Source organism: Eurosta solidaginis, chromosome 1 (assembly GCF_040869045.1).
Source record: "Eurosta solidaginis isolate ZX-2024a chromosome 1, ASM4086904v1, whole genome shotgun sequence".
In the NCBI taxonomy this organism is placed as follows: domain Eukaryota; kingdom Metazoa; phylum Arthropoda; class Insecta; order Diptera; family Tephritidae; genus Eurosta; species Eurosta solidaginis.
The window spans coordinates 115,794,259-115,806,863 of NC_090319.1; positions in this window are offsets into that span (position 1 = coordinate 115,794,259).

Sequence of the window (12,605 nt, forward strand, 5' to 3'; positions counted from 1 at the left end):
TCATTTCTTATCACAACAATGAAAAACAGATTTACTAATCAATTTTGTTACTTTATTGAAAAATAAGATATCTATGTACAAGTTAATTTTTTATTTCAAATAAAAGAATTAATTAATTTAGTAATTTATAAATATATACTTTTTGTTATTGTATTTCTCTAAAGTTTACCAAATTTATTTTAAAGATTAGGCATTTCGCCTTCAAACGAGTATTAAATTTTTTATAGAAATCAATACGTCTATCGAGTTTGGTACAAATTGGTAAAGCGGTTACTAAGATCAAACTTTTTAGCATAAGTGGGCAGTGCCACTCCCCTTTTCCAAAATTCCTTGGCTGTTTAATCTTGAGCTCAAATAAAATTTCATTGAACCACTTTCAATAACTTTTAGTTATTAATAAAATACATATTTAGCTTGTAAATTAAAAAAAAACATGTAAAATTTTACGAAGAATTTTGAAGCACCTTGTTATTGTGGCACCAAACACGGAAATTTGAGTTTTATAAGAGTATTGCCATTTAAAAGAAACAATACGTCTATCGACTTTGGTAGCTATTGATTACGTGACTACTTAGATACAACTTTTTATCATAAGTGGGAAGTGCCACGCTATCTTATCAAAATCATTAGTTTATCTTATTTAATGCTTAAATACGACATTATAAGACAAATCTCATTTTATTTTTTTTTTTATTTTTTACTAAAAACATTTTGTTTTTGCATTTTTCTAAAAACTTTCGAGTTTGAATTTTTTTAAGCACCCTGTATCTGTGACATTCTGAGCTTTCAAACAATAAAACTTCAAATAATTAGCTTTCATTTGCATTTTAAATTTTTTAAATATCTTCATTGGTTCAAAAGTTATGATTTTTGCAAAGAAAAAACTCAAAAGGCGCCACTGTGCGACGTTTACAATTTTGTATAGAAAATCCCAAAGTGTGTAGGTTCGAATCTCAGCGGCGCCACATAGAGTTCGATGTTTTTTTTTTAAGTATTTTCTGTTTTTTAATTTTTTCTATGCTTATTTTAATTTGAGGAATAAAACAACATATTTAAAGCGTTTTCCGCAAATAATGTTCATACTTTTTCTGAAAGTTTCATGTTTGTGATCTGCCCCGGCCCAGCTCACAAATTAGTGATTGCTTTTGTGAGGCTGGAGACGCGACACAGCTTACAGCATGGCAAATTGGCTCAAAAGTGACTTTCACCCCAAATAGTATCTAATAGTGACTAGAGACGGCTTACTGAATTCAGCTGTAAGCCTGTACCTGGAATACATATGTATGTGAATATAAGTAAACTGGAGTTAATTTCCATGTATACACATTGCCTTAAATAACCACGGCATAAATATTTCTATATAAATTATGAAGCCCTATATACCTCCGAAGAGAATTCAGGTCGACCTTCTCTTACAATTTGCGTCGTGCTTCTTTTAATTTTTCCTACAAATGGGAGGAATGGTTCAAATGTTTTTCGCCGACTCGGAACGACATTTGCTAACGCACATGAATTTTCACTGAGAATCTTTCTATGGCAGAGATACACTCGAAATCACTGCTAAGGTCCGAACCCGCTTAGAAAAAGTTTTCTAATTGTTTCTAAATTTTTGATATTGCTTTGCCCGGGACATGAAGCCAGGATTTTCGGCGGAGCACGCTAGTATATAGCATACGGGAAAATCGAAATTTGACAACTGAGTTTAACACGTGTCATGTAAAAACAATTTTTTTTTAACAAAATTTTGTTTTCTAATAAATGTATTTAAATTTGTTTATTATTTTAACAAAACTTTTTTTAAGTATTAATAGTTTCGCCTGACTAGTGTCCCATACAAACCGATGCGTTTTTGCGATTTTTCACACACATATTCAAATTTTTCAAGATTAGGTTTCTACTTTTATTAAGATATGTACCACACAGTACTAATGCACTTAATACTTTGTCTGAAAAGGTTATCGTTTTTTTTTTATTTAAGATCTAAAAATAAACCGTGGAATGTTCCAGTAGCAATTATTGTGAAGAGCGGTTTGAATATTTGCCGTCTTTCAGTGAGTTTTACAGCTCCGGCTCACGCTCACTTCTCACGGGAATGCTCTGGATCATTGAGAGACTTGAAAAGCAGATGTCGTGAAATTTTCGCACACGTGAAATGTGATAGGCAGATGTCGCCGCGACATCTATTTTTGAAAAAGTAGGTTTATTAAAGGCCGCGTTGCCAACCTAAAAAGAAGTAATTAACAAATTATCTGGCTCACAAATTGAACCAGACTTCTATCTGGATTTAAATGGCTCAAATCGTTGTTGTTGCATTTACATGCAAAATTATTTATCTGGCTCAGGATTTTGCCACTGGATGACGGCAATTATCAACTTCGTTGGGTGCTTTTAAGCTGCCTCGCGTATAAGATAACGTTAAAGACTTCCCTCTAGAATCCAAGCTCTCTCTGACTGTTGCTTACCAGGCCCCCTTTTCGTTCTGACAGAAATTTTACCCTTGGCTTGAATATATATGTCCTCTTTTTCATCGCCAAATACACGGGAAAACTGGTAGAAACTACATATCTCGAATTTGTATTTTTCATTTTTATATAGAAAGTGGGCGCGGTAATCAACCGATTTTGAAACGGAAAGATTGTTATTAATAAATTCACAACATCTCCAACCGGGTTTGAAGTCGATGCAAAGATTTTCGAAAGTTTCGAGCGGCCTTAGTAGGCCACGCGCTTTTTTCCTGATAACTAATGCAGTTTTTAAGTCAACCTTAAGAAGTTGCTCATATAAAATTTTAGCATTGTAGCTTTATAAATGACGGAAATATCCCGTTAAGTATTAATTTTCATACAATTATATTTCATTTTGAAATAATTTTTTTTACGGTAGTATTAGTAGTGTGCTAAAATTTATAACCATACATTTCTCTAAATGATGACGGATAGACCGATGAATGGATGAGCAATGCTAAATTGAATTTTTTTGGTTGAGACTACCGATTTTTTTGGTTGATTTAAGTAGGATGTCTCAAAAAATCGCTAGGCATTACCACCGATAAAGTCGATAGAGGTTACAGAAAAAATTAGAACTTTTTCTTGAAATTCTTCCTCCTCCCCCAAATGCCTCTCTAGATCCGTGCATTTATCACATTGTACCAAAAGGGACCTTTTAAGAGACGAGTATTCAGTTCACGGAATACCTAATCCGGCCCCAGAATTTCGTTCCATATGCTATGTAAGCATTGCTTAGATAGTTGCACCGCAAGTTGTTTTATGGTCCTCGTCATATCCACCATTAGCCCCATGTGCATTTATTCACTGGATTTGGATCCAAGGAGATAGACAGCCATTCATTCAAAAAGCCTTCAGACCTTCGACACTGAATGAATTACTTTTTGTTTTTGCCGGAATTAACCGTAAGGAGACGAAAATCACACATCATAGGAAAACACTTTTCTTATTAACACGCTTATATTAGCTTCACTTGTATGTTGGTAACTCTCTAGGCTAGACGCGCAAAGAGACCCATCCACCGGAATTTATTGAAGAACCGCGGCAGTGGTTAAATTAAACAAATCGCTACAAAACGAGTTGTGCTTAATAGCGGACACGCGAACCTCTGTTGGCCATAGTGTATAACGTATGGCTGATTGATCGGTTGCGATGAATCGTGGACACACACAGTTAATGGCCCATTACTGATACTTAGCATAGACTTGACTTGACTTGAGAACTGTCACTTACAGTTCTGTTAAATGAACATTGCATGTTACTGATTACTCAAAACTTAGCAACACTTAACTTGACTTAGAAGTCTGTTGAATTTTGATTTTCTATGTAAGTTCTAAGTGACGTTTACATTTTGAGATGCCATTTGTTTGTTTCCATTTCATTTTGACATTTTGTCATACAAATTGACATTTATTTAAAAAAAAATTTCAAAGCTGATTATGATGCCAGATTGTATGCGCTAAGTGGAGTATAATCGTGGCTAAGTTTTCAAATTTACGACAAGTCAAGTCTATGCTAAGTATCAGTAATTGGCCCTTTAGTGGAGAATAGTGTAGAGATAAAATAGAGAGACACATCTCAGTTGCAACTGAATATATTGCATACTGAAATTAAGCAGTACTAATTTTCTGCGCAACAATTTCAGAGGTGTACATAAAGTTTAAACCTACCAGTCTATACAAAACTTATAGATGTAATTAAGGCGCGTACAAAACACAAAAAACTAAAAAGTTAAAAATAATTTTCACAATAAGTTTAAAACAATAATGAACGAAAAAATACTAGTATTATTGTGAAAAAAGCGTGGGCGCTTTGTGCCATTTTCTTGTATATCGAGCGCCCGACGTGTTTTTCACAATAATACTACATAGCACGGTTGCCACACCATGTTTTCATTTGGGACCAAAATTCATCGAAAAAAGGACCAAATCTAAAGAAAATGGACAAAACTTTTGTATTCTTTAATTGGTTTACAAAGAATGCGGCAATTCACAAATATGTCGAATTAGTTGTTAAATCTTAAATTTCATGTTGTTTAAACGGTTATCTACAAAAAATATTGATTAAACAAATGAAAGACTTTGTGAATTGCCTAAATATGTAAATATATATGTTACACTGGGTTGATTTATTAACCGATATCGCGCCATCGATTTTTCGATAGGATTTGGGCTCAGGAAAAAAAGTTCCACTACGTATACCCAAAAATATAATTTTCTAGCCTGCAAAAAAAATGGCTAAAGGGTCAATTTTTCGACCAAAACACTCCCCAAAACCCAAAAAATATATTTTTTTTTTTCAAAAAACTGTTATAGCCCACGTTTTTACAGCAGTTTTTTGAAAAAAAAATATTTTTTGGGTTTTGGGGAGTGTTTTGGTCGAAAAATTTACCCTTTCGCCATTTTTTTTTCACAGGCTCGAAAATAATTTTTTTGGGTATGCGTAATGGAACTTTTTTTCCTGAGCCCAAATCCTATCGAAAAATCGATGGCGCGATATTGGTTAATAAATGTATATGGTATATAAAATAAAGTGTATTTTTAGGTATTACGCTTCTACATTTCTCGGATTAGTCTACTTTGGTAAAATACAATGTTACACATAATTTCGTTTTAACAAAAAGCCTTATATAAATACATATATGTTTAAACAAAAACCTTAGAGGAAAACACGTGCGGCAAACCAAACTAGTTCAGTTTTATTTACATAAAAATCTTATTTATAAACAAGATTTCTCCAGAGCTAGACTGTATGTATCAATTTTATCATAAAATCAATCCTAAAAACTAAAAAAAAAATGTTTTCCAATAGCTCGGTGTTCCAATTTTTTTTAAGATTCAGTAAGTGGGTGATTCTCCGTGAGCTCACAGTTTTGTGTCTTTTCGAAATTTGAAATATAAGGGGGACTCATGTAACCGTATAAATGCCTTATAAAGTGTGTAAACGTATAAATTTATCTAGTGCGTAAATGAACTGTCAAATTTTGTATGAACAATCATTTACACAATTTGTATAAATTTAAGGGCACATTTCATTGTGTAAACGCGGTAAAATCAAAGGAATGCAACCTTGCAGACATTACAGCAGGCATTTTCATCAGAAATCTCCAACATCAGCAAGTCATTTACAAGAATATCTTAGTAAAGACGTTTTAGTTTTGATTTTTCACTTAATCTTGGCATTTTTTAATTTGTATAACAATCAAAAAATTTTTGTTTGGCAATAATACGGCTGATAAACAATCAAGTTTATCAAGAGTATTTCTAGGTGCGTTCATATAACAGCGTGTGTAAATGGATATAATTTTACACCTTATAAGTTTATATGCTTTCATGAGTCCCCCTATATTAAAACATTTTCTGAGAACTAAATTATGTAATTGAGTTAAAATTATGTTTATTTTAAAGTTTCATGTTGAATTTTATTCACTGGTCATCAGTGTTATGAAGTTATAGTTCATAATACCCTACAAATGTCACAACCGTGGCATGTCCACAACCACATTTTTCATAACATTTTAGGTGGTAACTTTTTTAATCTTTAATTACACGAGTAATAAACTGTTATTATATTAAATACTTGACTTAATCTGCAATATTAAATGTTGTTTTAATGATAACATTTCGCTTTGTAATTTGATTTGGAAAAGTGTCCATGAGGAGGTTTTGAGTAAAATATGTTATTCAAATCGTTAGGTTGGTACTGCTTTATTGCACACTGGTCTGTGACATGTGAGTGCGAATTTTGATCAGCAAGTGCCCCCATATTTCCATGTTAATGTTTGCTGTCTTAAAATAACTAATATTCATTTTTTAACACAGAAGAACTGGAAAAACGGCACGTATCAAAATATCGTGTCACAACCGTGGCACTTGTATTTTTGTAGTTTTAAGTTATGTACCGTCTATTGTAGCATTTTTCTTTAAAGTTTGCTGGCGTAACCTTAAAATTTTACGGAAAATCTTGCGAGTCATACTAGCTTTTTTTAATGAGGAATTTATTGTCAAAATGTCACAACATTGGCAGGTTTCAGTAATGTAGCTCGTTTACCTTGCGAATATTTTTATACTCAGTTGAGCAGAGCTCACAGAGTATATTAAATTTGATTGGATAACGGTTGGTTGTACAGGTATAAAGTAATCGATATAGATATAGACTTCATGTATCAAAATCATCAGTATCAAAAAAAATTTGATTGAGCCATGTCCGTCCGTCCGTCCGTCCCTCCGTTAACACGATAACACGATAACTTGAGTAAATTTTGAGGTATCTTGATGAAATTTGGTATATAGGTTCCTGGGCACTCATCTCAGATCGCTATTTAAAATGAACTAAAAGGGACTATAACCACGCCCACTTGTTCGATATCGAAAATTTCGAAAAATCGAAAAAGTGCGATAATCCATTACCAAAGACGGATAAAGCGTGGTAACGCCCACTTTGAAAGGAAGGTAATTTAAAAGCTTTGCAAGCTGTTATTGCGCAAGCGTAGAAGATATCATGATGAAATTTGGCAGGAACGTTACTCCTATTAATATATGTATGCCTAATAAAAATTTGCAAAATCGGAGAACGGCCACGCCGACTTAAAAAAAAAAACACATTTTTTTAATGTCAAATTTTAACAAACAAGTTAATATCTTTACAGTATATAAGTTAATTATGTCAACATTCAACTCCAGTAATGATATGGTGCAACAAAAAACAAAAATAAAACAAAATTTCAAAATGGGCGTGGCTCCGCCCTTTCTCACTTAATTTGTCTAGGATACCTTTAATGCCATAAGTCGAACAAAAATTTACCAATCCTTGTGAAATTTTGTAGAGGCTTAGATTCTAGGACGATAACTGTTTTCTGTGAAAAAGGGCGAAATCGGTTGAAGCCATGCCCAGTTTTTATACACAGTCGACCGTCTGTCCTTCCGCTCGGCCGTTAACACGATAACTTGGCAAAAATCGATATATCTTTACTAAACTCAGTTCACGTACTTATCTGAACTCACTTTGTATTGGTATAAAAAATGGCCGAAATCCGACTATGACCACGCCCACTTTTTCGATATCGGAAATTACGAAAAATGAATAAAATGCCATAATTCTATACCAAATACGAAAAAAGGGATGAAACATGGTAATTGGATTGGTTTATTCACGCAAAATATAACTTTAGAAAAAAACTTTGTAAAATGGGTGTGACACCAACCATATTAAGTAGAAGAAAATGAAAAAGTTCTGCAGGGCGAAATCAAAAGCCCTTAGAATCTTGGCAGGAATACTTTTCGTGGTATTAGATATATAAATAAATTAGCGGTACACGACAGATGATGTTCTGGGTCACCCTGGTCCTCATTTTGGTCGATATCTCGAAAAGGTCTTCACATATACAACTTCCACCACTCCCTTTTAAAACCCCCATTAATACCTTTAATTTCATACTCATATTGCACAAACGCATCCTAGAGTCATCCCTGGTCCACCTTTATAACGATAACTCGAAAAGGCCTCCACCTATAGAACTAAGGCCCACTCCCTTTTAAAATACTCATTAACACCTTTCATTTGATACCCATATCGTACAAACAAATCCTAGAGTCACCCCTGGTCCGCCCTTATGGCGATATCCCTAAATGGCGTCCACCTATAGAACTATGGCCTACTCCCTCTTAAAATACTCTTTAATACCTTCCATGTGATACACATGTCATACAAACACATTCCAGGGTTACCCTAGGTTCGTTTTCCTATATGGTGATTTTCCCTTGTTTTGTCTCCATAGCTCTCAGCTGAGTATGTAATGTTCGGTTACACCCGAACTTAGACTCCTTTACTTGTTTACTAATTTTTTTGGTAAGCTATCCATGGGGTAAATTGTAAATTATATAAGGGTAAGTGAAGTTGTGGAAAATCTTGTGGGCAGTATTGTACATTTTTACCTCAGTGAAAAACAATCAAAAGTACCGAAATATTGGTTACAGCCTAAAAAGGACCAAAATTGAAAAAAATAGACCAACGGACCAAAGGGGGTCGGAAAGGGACATGTTTGGTCCAAATGGACCAAAGTGGCAACCGTGCCACATAGTATTTTTCGTTCATTGTTGTTTTAAACTTATTTTGAAAACTTGTTTTAACTTATTAGTTCGATATTATTTAAAAGTGTTTTTTAGTTTTTTTAAACTATATTTATTTTCCCCTTGTAAGCCAAAGTTAAAGCTGTTTTATTTTAAAATGTGTGTTTTCCCTTATTATTATTTAGGCAATTCACAAGCTGTCGTATGCAATGTACGTGTATTGATTTTAAACCTGTCATGTGTGCTTTGTTGTTGTTTTTAATATAACATTTTTATAAAAAAAAAATACAGTTCAGCAGCCTATGTATACCAATTTATTGTCAAACAAATTATTAATTTTAAAAATTTCAAATAATTTTAGTAACCCAATGCAAAAAAAGAAAAAATTATTAGTAGCAACAAAAAGATTAGCGGTTGCATAAATTAACAAATTTTTTATTGCTTTTCACTGAGGGCTATTATGGATATATTTCAATATAACACATAACTCAATGTATTGTTCACAAGCGCCGTATTTAAAAAATACTTCATAGGACAATAAGAGAGAATTGCTTAATTATTGACATTGTTTACAAAATTTCATTTAAGATGCGGTCTGTGTGCATCAATTGAAACGTACAAGGATTTCTTCAGGGGTCCACGAAATGCTCAGGAAATACCCCCAGGCTTTAATTTAGGCTTGCATCACTCTGCTCGCAAGCAATTTTAAGAAGAATACCAATAATAAAATGGGAAAACACACATTTTCAAATAAAAAATTGTCAAGTTCGGCTTACAAGAGAAAAATTAAAAATTTCTTAAATGTTTTCTTGTGATCTGGATACCGCGCTTTACGCTTGCTACTATTGGCAAGATGGCGCTTTAAAAAGGTGTAACAGTTATTCGTTACTACCCTGTATATACTTAGGCTTATTTTCCTTATCTCAGTGACTTGTTTACTCTTTTTGCTCAATTGGGTGTTAATTTGTATTTATTTTTCATTTATTTAGATCAATACGACCTTTTTAACGTCATGGACGTTAATTAAAAAAGAGTATATTAGGAGGTTTGGATTTAATACAATTTAAGATAATTATTATCCAGCTACTATTCTAGGCACTTACAAAATATTTAGTGCATTGGCATTTTGCCGTAGGTTAGGTTAGGTTAGGTCGAACTGGCCGGTCCATGAGGACCTCACATAGACTGATTGAGTCCGTAGTGTTACCAGAAATTTGTTTTAACGACCAAACTGAAAAACCCTATCAAAAACCAGGACCTATGTTATAAAATAACTCCGTCCTCTTGGCAAATACTAGAAGCTTCCTAGGATTTAAGCCACTTGCTGCTTCTAGATCTGACAGCTGTATCACTCCTAATAGCTGGATTTTTAGCCTGGCAAGCGCAGGGCAAGAGCACAGAACGTGCTCCGATCGTTTCCTCCTCCAGCCCGCACTTCCTAAATGTGCTATCACTGACCAAGAATAATTTAAAGGCATATGATGCCAGAAGGCAGTGTCCAGTCAGAATACCCGTTATGAGTCTACAGTCCCCTCTTTTTAATGATAGAAGCAACTTTGTTATTCTAAGGTTGTAAGACCTGCACATAATCTTCGACGCTTTACAGCCCCGCGCTTGAACCCACGCCTTTCCTGCTTGGTCGATCATGTGCACCTCTCGCCTTCGCTTAATTTCGCCCAGTCTAATTGGGACGTCTACGGAGCAAGCTTCAAGGGATGCGCCCTTTTTAGTTAATTCATCCGCTTTTTCATTCACATATGCCCTGGGACCCAATATAGATGTATGCTTCTCCCTCTCCCGATTCTCTCCTGGGACTGCTTACACTATAACACGCATTTAGATGCTGTGGTATGCGAGATTGTTGCCTTAATTGCTGCTTGACTACTATTTCCGCTTGGAAAACGCCATGGATCAGCACAGTATACCGCAGACCCTACTACTTCCACTACTTTGGAACCATCTGTGTACACATGTATCGCCTCGTGCGCCATTTGAGCACCCGTGCGCCAACCGTCCACCTCTATTGTGGCCTTAAGATCGCCCTCGAAGCGCAGATAGGAAATCAGGTAGTCTGTTCGTCTTGTGATTGATGACGCTATACTACTATGGCCGTATGGTCGGCGCTCAAGCTGTCCCGAGGCACCGAGACTGGTTGCAGTTGTTAACGCTATGTTCTTTGCTACCAGGTCTACAGGTGGAATGTTCAGAATGGCATACAATGCAGCTGTAGGCTTGTTTTCAGGGCTCCCGTAATGCTAAGCATTGATAGTCTGCATACCCCCTCAAATTTTTTGGGGTAGGTTGTCTTTGTGTGCAGGTTGTATTGTACCGTAAATGCCCAAACAAAAATTAAAGCTAGGTTTTCAATATTCTTACATATAAAAAATCCAAATTCCAAAATTCGTATTTGTGAAAAATCCAAAATACGCATGTGTTAGCACAACGAGTCTGATGAAATTTCAGCCAAACTTATATTTGGAGAAATAAATAAATGAATAATATTAAGTAGTACATATGCTGAAATTTACTAAAACAACAAAAATATCATATTTATTTGAAAAATATTTATGCCGTTGATGCTATGGTTATAGGTACATATATTGCCTATGTATATAACTACATTCCTTTTTGCTGATATAAGTGAAATTCAGATATTGTTCATTTGGAAGTGTAACAAATTGTGGTTGGAGAAACTTAAGTGGGTGCGAGTGTTTTTTTTTTTTTACTTTTTTGTAGAGTTTGCGATATACGGCTATTCAGACATGATTCAATCACAAGAGATTTGCTCGGTATACAAAATATTTGACAATTGTAATATGAGAAATGGGATCGAAAAATTGTAATTTCCCGTAAAGTAGTGCAGTGCATAATTCCGAAGTTATATTTTTTTGACTTCATGATAAAGTGCGATATCCAGATCACAAAAAACGCGGTTAGCCAAACTTGAAAATTATTATTTCCAAAATATGGATTTCCTATTTTATTATTCATTTCCTTTATAAAACTGCTTCCGAGATGAGTGTTGCCACCATAAATTTAGGCCTTGAAGTATCAAGGGTACAAGAAATGTGAAAAATTATTAGGAAAATACATATTTTCAAGTAAAACTACTTTACTTTTGACTTACAAGAGAAATATAATACAATTTTCTTGAGCGGTTTCTTACGATGTCGATACCGTGTTAAATATGGCTGCACAAACGAGATTTTATGAAGGGTACATTCATATGGAATAGGGCCGCGACAATATTGATATCGGTTTCAGTTAACCTAAGACGACCGTAAAACTTAACACCGGTTTACGCTTACAGAAGAACTTTTTGAATAATGTATGTAGTTCTGCCCTTTTAGGCATATTTTACACGAATCTATTTCTCACCATTAAACCAAAATTATAAGGGAATCGATTGTTAAAAGTCAAAACCTTTATCAGAAGATGTTATAACGAAATGTTGTACTCATTGAACGTATTAACTTATTCAATCCGTATGTTCCAATATTCCATTTAAGTATTTCTGGTATTTGCGTATATATTTGGAATAATCGGGCAGTGTTCGTTGCATTCAACTTAGCAACATGGTATGGCATGCTTTGGTAACTAAATCTAAACATTTCCCAAGTTTGTTTATTTTTCACGACAATGAACTGGAAGAATATTAAGATAGCTTAGTATGTCAAGTATTAAGAAACGATTAGCTCGGAGCTTACAGTCAACAAACTCTGTGTAGAAGGACGGCGACTAAGCTGTACATTGGACCCTGCTGTCAAGTTCAAAGTCTAAGGTTAGACGAAAATCCGCAGCGCAACATAACTAAAAATATATCATATTTAATCATTTGGGAAAAATATAAACAACGTGAGATTAGGACGGACAAGGCGACAGCTGTTCCGATGATACCTTGTAAATCTCTTCAAAGCCTTTTCTCCCGGGAGTGGGATTTGAACCCGAACTCCTACGATGGTTGAAGTGTTACAAACGCATTCAGCCACGTCATGCCTTAGTTGTTGTAAACTTTATCCCAATTGCCTTCCTT